At 43.0% G+C, this 12,815-nt stretch overlaps 1 protein-coding gene across 2 annotated transcripts in view; it reads left to right on the forward strand.

The window, feature by feature from the left end:
- FAM120A (family with sequence similarity 120 member A) overlaps positions 1–12,815 on the forward strand; it is a 401,275-nt gene that overhangs the window by 146,344 nt on the left and 242,116 nt on the right. The window lies entirely within an intron of this gene.

Below are 12,815 nucleotides of genomic sequence, written 5' to 3' on the forward strand. Positions count from 1 at the left end.
AGAATTGGGGTACTTTTAGGGTCATTCGGAGCCCTGGGCTCCTTCCACCTACTCCTAGCCTTAACGTGAGTGACATAAAAGTTTACTGATGATACATTACTTACCTCTCTGAGTGCTGTTTTCAGAAGGCTTCTCCTCTTACAGGCGATTTAAAGTCCCCAGGATTTGGGGGGAGGGGAGAGATCCGTTTGAAGACCTCCGACTTAAGAGTGCCAATTTCATGATCAAGTCAATACCTTAAGGAATGCGCACATAATACAGGCATCTCAGTCTCTAGCCAAATAATAAATTTTTTTGAGTGTTAAGGAATGACAATCATTTCTACATAAAGGGAACTCTATCTGTTTTTAATCAAATACTGCTCTTTAATGGACCTGATATTGTTTAGACAATAATACGAAATGATTTTTGCCAGAGCCAGTGTGTTTGTTGCTGCCACGAACATATGTTCTGTTATCCATATAGAGAAGAGAAAGCTGTGAAACATTATTTGTGAGGTCATCAGTTGAAAACAACCAACTAACCGTTAACATTGTTGATGTTGAACTGCAGTGATTTTAATCCACTGGAATTCAAATCGCAGTATGCTTCTATGACTGAGATACTGCATAGCTGAAACAAGTGAATTTCAGAATGGCTTGCTGCCATTCCCTCTTAAAATGTATGTAAATAACTAAGTATTCAGAAAATTGATCCAGTGCTTTCATTTTCATTATCAGAAACTATTTTTCCACGAAACCCACAATATTATTAGTGCCTTACTGCATAGTAACTAATTTGAATAATTGGCCTTTTTGATCAGAGAATCCTAAACATTTGGTCTGTTACCCTGGTAAACCAGAGGGCGGGAAAAGATGTCTTAAAGTTTTGCTCTCATGAAAAAGCATTCAATAATATTCTTTTGAGAACCAATACTGGTTGGGGATAGAAGGGTAAAAACAACTTCCTAGCTTGATGAGAGGTTTAGGAAAGATTGCATTTTCCACAGTTGCTTCAGAGGCTTTGAAGTTTTTGTGGTAGTAAAAAAGGTTATTTTTTAGAGAAATTAGTTTTATTTACTATAGTAACGATTGACATGAATGTCTATGTTCCTTATGACATTCCTCCATAGAGTAAGCCTGCTCGTTCTGCCCCTCGTTTCACAGGTGGGCCCAGATACTGGATTTAATGTCTGTTTTTACGAAGAAGCCTTTTGACTAGATTGCATTGAATGTTTGAGGCTGATTGAATGTTAGCTTTGAGAATATCTGTGTTGATTTGTGTCCATTTATCGTCATAGGTCTTCTGAGCCTTGCAAATTTATTTCTAGCAATCTTGTGTGATCTGGATTAGAAGACTAGAATTTTGGTCCTGTTGAGGAGAGCTAGCCTCTTGACGTGTCAATACTTGTCTGGGGCATTCAGTTGAGTTGAATAGTAATCATTTCATTAACTGCTCATTTGTCATTAGGGCATCCTGGTACTGTACATTGTGGTGAGTTCCTAAAACTGCTCACTGCACACACAGTTTGGGTAACATTACTCAATGCTCCAAGATGAACCATCATATTGTTAGTGGTTCCAAAGCATTCTGGCTCTTACATGAGCTTTATTTTGGTTTGCACAGCTTCGAGTTCTACAGGAAGAGAATTCAATGCTTTTGGAAGTAAAGCTGGAGTGGGGGAGTCCACACTACATTTGTTTCTACATTGTTGGGTCACTGGGATCTCAGATGGACTTGATTGTCGTTTTGAGAATTAAGAGAAAGTAGTTGGCATACAAGTAATTTTGTGCCGTGCATCACTCCGTGCATTCCACATGCTTCGTATTAGGAGTATGAAGAAAGTGGAGAGAGTTGCATGACATGCTCAATGCATTTCACTCTGGCAAATAGGCACACTGCGACTCTCTTGCTGGTTCAATTCTGTGGCTGCTACTAGCATAGAGTCATATATTGTGGTAGTGCCAAATAGGCTTCCTGCTAGCAGAGTGGAAGCATGAGGAAACCAGGGTCACCACTTCACTAAAAACATGGGAGCATGGACCTGTGGTAAAACCCTTTGAAGTTACAAGTGAAAGCGTCTTGGTTTAACCACTGCAGCATCTGTGACTCCATGGATTGCTTTTGATCAACACACAGAAATGACTGTGGAACTGGGTAGATGCAGTAAGGCATTGACCAGATAGTTTTCAGTCATCCCACTATTTGTAGCCCACATGCATTTTCCAAAGCATTTCAAACTGTTTTCACATTCGTATTTTCTAGTCCTTGTCAGCACAGTGAACTGATATTCCATGGTGTTTAGTCATTAAAATTAAGGGCAGCCTATTAGCTTTAAAAATCAAAGGTACTAGTGCTGAATTTTATTGCACTGTGCATGTCGAGGGAGCTGACGCCTGAATGGGAGGAAGTGTTAGTGCCGAAGTACCATCCACAAGAGTGACGTGCACCACTTTAGAGAAGATTTCTTAATGCTTGTTTTTACTGATCGTTTAACCAAGATTGATAGTGGTTTCAAAAGAATATTACAAAGAAGGTTCAGGAAAATGGTGTTTCCTGACAGCTTCCAGTTTCACATATTTGAGTTCTGCGACCCATAGTAACCACAGCTGATTCTTTATCCTGAATCCTGCTTGTTTGTGTTCTGGATGTTGGTTTGTGGTGAAGGGTTAAAGCTGATTCATGACCACTCTCTCCAAACCAAAGTTCTGTATGATTATGTCCTTGGATAACCATTTTAAGGGTTTCAGTTGTTGTTTCTAGTGTTAAGCATAGATCCAACAAAGACACACCCTGGCTTTCTCTTTGAGCTAATCCTTCTTCAAATCACTTTTTGTGTGAAGGGCATGCCTACCATCTGATTTCATTCTTCGATTAATATCTCAATAATAAAGTATCTACTTCACTCTTGATACATTCTGGTTAGTATTTATATCCTATCTACCTACCAGAGTCCTTTCCCAGTACTTTTTTTTACAGGCCATTCATTGGTTGTGGTTACAGAGTCTTATTTTAAGAGGTCTCTACAGAGATCTCAACGTTTCTCAGGTTTTGAGGAGTGGTTTGCTTGTATTGTGACTTTAAAATGGAAATAGCAAAAATACAACAATCAAAGCGCCAAGAATTAAATTGGGACTAAATAAGCTACTCACCTGACATGGGACTTCTGCAGGACTTAAATACTTATTTAAGTGTAGGAAGTCAAATTGCCTAAAGCCAGCATGCTTAGGTTCCTTAAACATATTTAAAACCCTTTCTTTCTTTATTCCTTAAAGTGCCAATAGTCGTTTTTGTAGGGGTTTGTTGGATGGTGTGTGGACCTTCTGTTTCCCGAAGGAGAAGGTATTATGATTGCTTAGTTGTATTGAAATCGAGATAACAGCCTCGGAAAGCAGGGCGATACATAACAGGTAGCAGTTGCACCTCTAATTATTGCTCAGATGGATGGTCCACAGGAAAAGCAACGTCTTGATTGTCAGTGAGTTTATTTACTTTTTGATGAATTTTCACAGAATGGATTTTAGGTATTCGTGTAAAGTTTATACATCATGGTAATTAGGGAATTCAGATGTGGAGGCGCAAAAGTTACATTTCCTCTTTAAGTTGGTTGGTTAAACTTGTTATGAATCAACACCAGAACATTCTCAGTGTTCTCGATTCACATGTTGTTATTCTGCAATCTGCTGGTTACATCCAGAAGAGTTCTTGAAATAAACATTTATTTGTGTTGCCAACAAGAGATGGAGCCAGTACGACTCACTAGGTCATCAAATGATAGCCCAATACATAGCTGAAGTGTTTAGATTATTTTACCACTACTTGGTTTGGAACCAAGGAGAGCGTGGGATTAGGGGTCGAGTTGGTTTGGAAGCGGGGAGAGTGGGATTAGGGGTTAAATAGGCAGAGGGGAACAATAAAAGAAATCGAACTGAATAATAAAGATGCCATCAATTATTGAGAGAGTTGCAAGAGTCCAAGTACAATGTTATTAAATAAAATAGCCAAGTTTATATTTTGGCCAAAAAAGGCCATCGACAATTTGTAACTGGTTATGAAAATAATGATGTTTCGAATTTTTGGCTATTGTAAAACCTGAAAGCCACTGAAAGCAAGTCCTAATGGGTTGAAACCAAAAGATACCAGGAAGGACAAACATACAAGAACTGACTCTACTTCAACTATTAGTAAAATTGTTTCCGTGTGTAAGGTATTTGCAGCAGGGAATCTGTGGTTGACCAAATAATATTTTTCACTTGCGAATTTTGCTGTAATGTGGTAATAAACTGAAATTTGACGTTTGATCAGTAGTAATAAATGTGTGCACGTGCATTTATAATTAGAGTTGCACATATGGGCCACATTTATTTTCACTTCCATGACATAAATAGAATATAAAAACATGCCAAACTATATATGAAAAAGCATAAACTATATATACAGATGCCGAGTGTAAACTGAACTGTTATTTACTCCAGTTTTTTAGGGAGGGGCATCGTGATATGCTTGAGGCTTTGCCTCTTGAGTCATAACCCCTCCCCACAGTCAAACACTTGTAATAAATAGCATATTAAATAAGCATTGGCATAGCCAATAGGTCTCGCTTTTCGGACCTTATAAGTATTTAGTTATGCCACAGGATATCCTTGGTGCAACACACCAACTGCTGCATGGCTAAACATAAGGTGGTTGAGGAAACAAATATTTGACTGCTACTAGAGAAGAAAAATATCAGCATTGACAGAAGTCGAAGTCCTCAAAAACCTTAGTTGAATAACAAAAAACAACCTCTCAAGACCAGCTGTGGGACTCTTGCAAAATAAATTTTAAATGAAGCAAAATTTGAATTGAATTTAAAAACATTTATATAGCGCGCTTATACCACGCGGTTTCTTGGCGCTTTTGGGTTGCGAGGAGACAGCAGGAGCGGAGGGAGTCTAGACCTTGTAGGCTCGGGAGAAGAGCAGAGTTTTAAGACCTTTCCGGAACTCGATGTAAGAGGATGTCGTGCGGAGTTCAGTCGGAAGGGAATTCCAGAACGCAGGAGCGAGAACTGCAAATTTTGTTCCGCCCGCCTTTTTCTTTCTGAAACGGGGGATAGTGAGCAGGGCCTGGTGGGTGGATCGAAGCTCTCTACCTGGCGTATAGGGCTTGATGGCGGAGGGGTCATAAGTTTCAGACGGGTTAGAACCCAGTCACATACACCCATACTAGAATATGGGCATAAACGTGAGGATATTGTGGATGAAGAAATTCCCAAAAAAGTCTTCGGGACTGGAGGAGGCACAAATTACAAGCATGAGTAAGAAAACATTTGTCTGGACTTTGAAACAGATTTACTCTAAGATTAAGTAGAATCTCAAATAGCAGTCCTTTCCCCACTAGATGACTTGCTTTTAGGCTCCAGGGTACAGCTTGAAGAGCAGCATTAAAAGCCCTCTTTCCTGTTAGAGACTGTTAACTTGGTGCAACTGGGAAGTTTATTTCTGCCAGTGTTACTGAGTGTCCGTCAATAAGGGAAAAGGTTTTAAAACGATATGCCACCTCAACAGTTGTGATGTAGAGTGGAAAATAAATATATACACTCAACTCAGGATTCTGTATATATGTAGAATCCTGTGGAGGCAGACTAATAATCCTGCAGTCTCCTGCATCAGATAGACCGCAAGAGACTGGATGCAGAGGTGAAAAAGCTAAAAGAACATGCTGGTATACAGTGGCACACAAATCTTAGATGCTATACGTAATAAGTATGGGTATCAACAGGGGGCGGAGATAGTGGGTCTCTTGCAACACCTCCCAGAAGAGAGCAAAAGAGGTAACATTTTCTTTTTGTTGTCCGAAAAACCATTGCAAAAATACTTGCCTTATTTCTTTATTAGATTCAGCAGACCGCTAACATTGGGGCTTTGACTTGCAGCCTTGCATGGCTGTGATTAGCAAGATTGAAGGCAGAGATTCATCCCGCTTATTCTCCTGAGGCGGAAGCCGTGAGATGTACACACACTCTGCACTCAATTCTGCACAGTAAATCTGTATTACAGCATCGTTTTTTAAAAAACTGTTTAAATTGTGTTAAATTGTTACTTTGGCCTTCGTGGCATTTTTAATAACGTATTCCTCACTCGCGTGACTTAGCCGATTCAGGGCTCAGTCCGGCCTCGATCTTAGGAGGCGAAGTGGAAGGAACGCGGCCATCTTAGGGAGGTATCTCCCAGGTTGGGTGCAGTCTAGCTGCTCAGGCGCAAGGCACTCGGCGCTAGTACTTAAACATAGGGTCATGCCTCCGCGCAGCGGACGCGCTTTGCGGACGCGCCAACAACGCGCCAATGGAGCGCCTAAGGTAAGCCCGTCTGGGCCCGTCCGGGCCAGACCGGGCCCAGGGGCCATGGACCTTACCACTTCAAATCAGGTTAGTCCTGTGATTAGGTATAGCCGTGATGACATGCTCAAGCTAAGAAGGGACGAAGTCACTAATTGTGTTACATTAGGTGCTCATACGAGCGCCCCTAAATACTGTACTGGCTGTAACTACAAACTCCTTCCTGATAAGTCCAGTCGCGTAGGGGATGCAGTTGGTTTGTATTGACTCGCGCTACTCAATTGTCGATCGCTGCCAAGACATGCGACTGAGCTTTCCCTGCTCCTTGAGGAACGAGACCTCAATGTACTCTTCCTAACGGAAACATGGACAAATGATAGCTCCCAGTCGGACATCGTCCGCGCCTTACCCACCAATTATGCCATACTGAGACAAGACCGCTCTGACGGACGGGGGGGAGGGATCGCTATCATATAAAGAAAAACCTTAGGATGTAGAACAGAAAAAGCCTCAATATTAGGGGCTGAAAGCCTTATGTTTTCCATCTCCCTCTCTTCTACTTGCACTCTTTCCGGACTTCTGCTCTATAGACCCCCAGGCCCTTATGCCCAATTTTGTGAAGATCTTCCGATTAACGCTATAAACTACTCTAGTAATGCCCCTAGCTTTACTATTCTAGGTGACTTTAACATCCACTTAGATGAGCCAGACTCTCCGGCCTGCCTCAATCTGACTGCTGGTTTGGAGGTCCTTCACCTGAAGCAGATAGTTACGGATCCTACGCACATAGCAGGACATATTTTAGACCACTGTTATACTAATGTAAATACCCTTAGCTACGACAATGCTATTAGGGTTCCTTGGTCCGATCACTCGTTACTGCTTTTTTCTATGGCCCCACAGAAACAGGCCGGACATGCTAGCCTCACCAAGAGAGTTTCCCCGAGTCTGGTCCAAACTTCCAACGGAAATTTGGAATACTAACCTTAAAAATACTTCACCAAAAATTACCAATGACCCTCTGGAAGCTGATGCGTGTTTTAACCAGTGGGTGGAGGCCTCCTTGGATCTCACTCTCCCAAAGATAGAATTATCTCATAGGAGTGGTGAGAACAAGAAAGCCTGATATATGCCTGAACTGAAAACACTTAAATTAGTATGCAAACAACATGAGAGACAGTGGAGAAAAAATTATTCTGAAGCTGCTAAGGTCAGCTATAGGCTTGCCTTAAGGAAGTACAAACAGGAGATTAAATCCACCCAATCGAATTATTTTCAGGATAAAATCAGCTCGGCGGCTAATTCCCCTAGAGAAATTTTTAAATTTTTTAAATCCCTGGTTACACCTCCCGCCCCTATTGGTGACCCCGGACTAGCACAGGTGCGGTGTGAGGAACTTGCAAACTTTTTTTTCACTAAGGTGGCTAATATATTTTCATCCTTCTAACACACACCTACCGAACTAAGCTTATCCTCTTACACTGCTGCAACTGAACTCGTGGAATTCGCTCCTTTAGATGTCCCTACAACCCAGCTTCTTTTAAAGAACCTAAAATCCGGTTCTCCAGCCAACCCTGCACCCCCTGTCATACTGAACCTGGTATCAGACACTGTAGCTCCAGTGATTCAGGAGGTGATCAATGCTTCCCTGGCCACAGGTTTGGTTCCCTCTGCTTGGAAGCAGGCAAGAGTTAAGGCCTTGTTAAAGAAACCCAACCTCAACCCAGAAGATTGGGCAAATTATCGCCCTATCTCCCTTCTGCCCACCATCAGCAAACTCGCGGAGAAACATGTAAATTCTCTACTTGCCGCTTTTTTGGAGGATAACTCCTTACACTCCACACAGACAGGCTTTAGAAGAAATCAGGGCACTGAAACGGCTCTTATTACAGTGGTTGAGGAAGCAAGGAAGATCGTGGACAATGGAAACCGTGCAGCCATACTACTTTTAGATCTTAGCGCGGCCTTCGACACCGTGAATCATTCCATTTTGATTCACAGGTTAAGAGAAGTTGGTGTTTCAGGCCGCGCGCTAAGGTGGCTGCACTCTTTTCTGTCCGACAGGACCTTTGTGGTCTTTGAAAACGAGGCTTCCTCCCCCAAATGTGTCTTCATTGCGGTGTTCCCCAGGGTTCGTCCCTCAGCCCAACCTTATTTAACATTTACATGAGGCCTCTGGCTGAGGTGGTGCTCCCCTGGGGAGTACAACTGGTAACGTACGCAGATGACACACAGCTCATTATTTCCTTAACTACTCAGGATGCCCCTTTTGAAAATCTCTCTACCTGTCTTAAAGTACGTGAATGGATGGATGAATCTTTCTTAAAACTTAATGGAGCAAAAACAGAGGTGATGATGCTGGGACACAAGGCACCCACTACGGTGGAGGACTGGCGGCCGGACTGGCGGCCGGATAGTCTCGGCCATCCGCCTAAGCCTAAAGCGCAAATTAAGAGTCTTGGGGTGTGGATGGACCCAGCTCTTAATTTCTCAGTGCAGGCCCGGAAGGTAGCAGCCACATGTTATGCCCTTATTAGGCTACTTAGGAAAATCATCAGGCTCCTTCCCTTCGAAGCTAGAAGGATCTTAGTGCAGGCGCTGATACTGTCACGCCTAGACTGTTCCAATGCACTATACTTAGGCACTCCTCAGGGGACAATTAAGATTCTGCAGACCGTGCAGAATTGTGCAGCACGTATGCTGCTGAACGTCCCACGGAGAACCTCTGCCAAACTTGCACTTCGTCAGCTTCACTGGCATCCAGTGCAACAGAGAATCGAGTTTAAAGCTCTGACCACGGCCCATAAGGCAGTCAATGAATCAGGACCTGCATTGATTCAATCAATGTTCTGCCCGTATCATACCGGTCGGGAGTTAAGATCTAATAATAAGAACTTTTTAGCAGTCCCCAAAACAAGGAGAGTGCGCATGGGTGGCCGACGCTTCTCTTTACAGGCCACAAAACTGTGGAATAATCTCCCAGACTACATCAGAATGGAAGAAAACCATCTTAGATTCAGGAAGATGCTGAAAACCCTCCTGTTTACCTAGACTCTGAGAATGAACGTGGTTTAAGCGCTGGGATGCCTCCGGGTAGCCATGCGCTATATAAATACGTAATCATCATCCTCATCATCAGCCTTTGACACAAAATCGGGGAAAACATTTTTGGACTCATTGGTTGACAACATGGTTTATTAAAGACAATTTTTCATGTGTATTTGGTTTTTCAAAAATAGTTAATTAAAACCACGATGTAAGGGCATGTGCTGTAAGGTAAAGCATGTAGAAAAGACTTTTCACTATTAGTAAAATTGTTTCCGTGTGTAAAGTATTTGCAACAGGGAATCTGTGGTTCACCAAATAATATTTTTCACTTGCGAATTTTGCTGTAATGTGGCAATAAACTGAAATTTGACGTTTGATCAGTAGTAATAAATGTGTGCACGTGCATTTATAATTAGAGTTGCACATATGGGCCACATTTATTTTCTCTTCCATGACATAAATAGAATATAAAAACATGCCAATCTATATATGAAAAAGCATAAACTATATATACAGATGCTGAGTGTAAACTGAACTGTTATTTACTCTAGTTTTTGAGGGAGGGGCATCGTGATATGCTTGAGGCTTTGCCTCTTGAGTCATAACCCCTCCCCACAGTCAAACACTTGTTGAGGACCTTATGAGTATTTAGTTATGCCACAGGATATCCTTGGTGCAACAACACCAACTGCTGCATGGCTAAACACCTATAAGGTCCCAAATGCAAGAACTATTGGCTATGCCAATGCTTGTTTTCCCTGGCAATCTGGTGTCATTCCAGGGCATAGTTATTGAGGAGTAATATACTCCTCTATGGCTGGACGGAACATCAGAACATACATTGTTAGCAAAGCAAGGACCGTCAGTACAGCAAGAGCCAGTCTAGAATCCAAAACAAATCCAGACAGACAATTTCAAACAGGTCCACGTGCAAGCATGCAAATGAACACAAGAGTGAGCTTGGCCCTTTCCGGAGAAACTTGAGGTTGTCCCATGGCACAGAAAGCGTATTTTACAGCACATATTTTCAAATATGTTTGACAAAAAATATCATTTACTGGCAGCTTTGAAGAGCAGCTAATGTGTTATCTCAATATTTAAAGGTTTGTTGGAGTTCCCAGAAGTAATATTTATACAAATCCAAGCCATTTGTAAATGCTAACAATGAAATAATGTGGCAAATAACATGAGGAGAGAAGCGGTCTAGACCTGGACAGGGCGGAGCGAGTGAATGCGCGGCTGCAAAAGTGAAAGCAGCTGCAGTGATCAAACGCCTAATGACCCGTGAAAGACAGATGGCGGCTGCGCGCATGAACGCAAACGCTAGGCCAGCCAAAGCGTGGGGTTGCCACACTTTTAAAACCCACTTACAAAATGTCTCGCAGAGCAGCACACCACCTACAAAATGTCTCGCAGAGCAGCACATGCGCTGGCTTAGCCAGACCTAAAATTAGTATATTAAACTTTGCACATCTATAAGTGTGTGTGTGTGTGTGTGTGTGTGTGTGTGTGTATATATATATATATATATATATATATATATATATATATATATATATATAGCGCTTCACTGAAAAAACCAAAGGTAGAAAGACGTTATAGTTAGGCTCAAATTACATTCGTACAAAACCAGTGAAATTCAGCCATTATAAGTTAGTGAGCTAACTATAACTTGCGCCTCGTAATGCACTGCATTTGACCTCACATATTACATCACTCATGACCTAGTCAGTGACATCACTGACATCACTCATGACGTCATCCAGTGACTGTGAGCATTTAAAAAAAGTTTGAGTGGTGTTTAAATATACATACCAAGGGGAATTAGTGGGAATATGAGTGCCTGTATGGATGATTCAGTGGGTGCCTAACTGACTGGCTAAGTGAGCGATTATGTGTTTCTGTGAATGCATGGGTGAATGACTGGTTGTGTGAATGTCTGTATCAGTTGTCAGTTTGTGTCTAAGTGGCTGTATCGGTGTGTGAGTGGGTATGTGAGTGGCTTTATGGGCGAATGATTGGTTGTCTAAGTACCTGTATCAATGTCTGAGTGTCTAAGTGGGTGGGTGGTTGAAATGAATTGTAATTGCCTGTATTAATGAGTGAATGGGTGAGTTGGTGATTGTGTGGGTTCGTGAGTGTAAGGGGCTGTATGGGTGACAGTGTGTGTATGGCAGTCGGTGAGTGAGTGGGTGTCTCAGTGGTATATGGGTGAATAACTGCATATGTGAAAGGCAGTCTAGGTGAGGATTGGAGTATATGAGTGACTATATGGGTGAGTGAGTGGTTATGAGAGTGGCTGTATTGGTGAGTGTGTGCTTGTGTCAGTGACTGTATAGGGGAGTGAATACGTGTTATGGGTAAGTGAGTGGTATCGTAGTTACACTGCGTCCCTATATATACAACTGGAAATTTCTTAAATAACTCACTCACATGAACAGATTTATACCATTCAACAAAAAGGCCTCTTTCTGGACCAACAACTATAATTCTGCCAAATTTGGTGTAATTCCGTTCCGCAGTACAGGCTGTAGCTGTGTCTAAAGTTTCCTATGGAAATTAACATGAGAAATACAAATTTTGCCCCACCCCCCCTTCCCTTTTCTCTGCCCTGCTTGATGGATCACCCTGAAAATTTCAACAGAGCATCTGAAGTGAGTGGCAAATTAGTTCTGAAAATTTCATGAGGATCCGTCAAACAACGCCAGCCTTATTGGCAAACAAAAAAACGCGGAAAACCAGTAAGTCCCACACATTGGGATTGCTAAGCGGTCTTTTCAGGCCATGCCCCCCCTTTTTCCACCACTCAGCAAACGTGCCTACTGGCGCACTACTGGTTGGGGATGAAGTCCTTATCTGAAAGAAACACGTTAGTTATAGATTCCTTACCTTCTACTCCGGGCTTACCTCCCTTCCCAGGACCCGGGGCGACTCCCAGCTCCGTACATTTTACGAGGCGATGCACGCCATCTTTTGGCAGCCAGAACCCGCCAGCGTGCCTTCAGGCCCTGCGGACTCGGTAGGGGGACCGGGGCCTTCGCCGCAGGCCCCCCTTGGATCCAGGCCTGGATCCGGATCGACGCCGGTTGACCTTATTACGCCTCCACCGGCGCTGCTTCCTCTGCCACCGCTACCGCATTTGGCCCCGGCCTCCATCCTGATGTGGATCCGGCGCTGAGTGGGGTTTTTGTGCCCCTGTTCACTCCTGGGGTCCCTTTTCTGCCAGATTGGCACCCAGAGGATGAGGAGGAGGACTGGGAGATCTGACTGATCAACTAGAATCTGAGCAGGACTGGAGAGAGGAACTGGGGGATGCCAGTGGTCTAGACACCTCCCCTGACCTTGGCATGTTGTCACCTCCTACCATGTCTACAGAGGAGGGAGCGTCATATGCAGTAGTATTGCGTAGGGCAGCCGAGGCTCTCAACCATCGAGCTTCCTAGGTGGCGGTCAGGACTAACCTCCTGAC

Source organism: Lissotriton helveticus, chromosome 9 (genome assembly GCF_964261635.1).
Source record: "Lissotriton helveticus chromosome 9, aLisHel1.1, whole genome shotgun sequence".
Classification (NCBI taxonomy): Eukaryota; Metazoa; Chordata; class Amphibia; order Caudata; family Salamandridae; genus Lissotriton; species Lissotriton helveticus.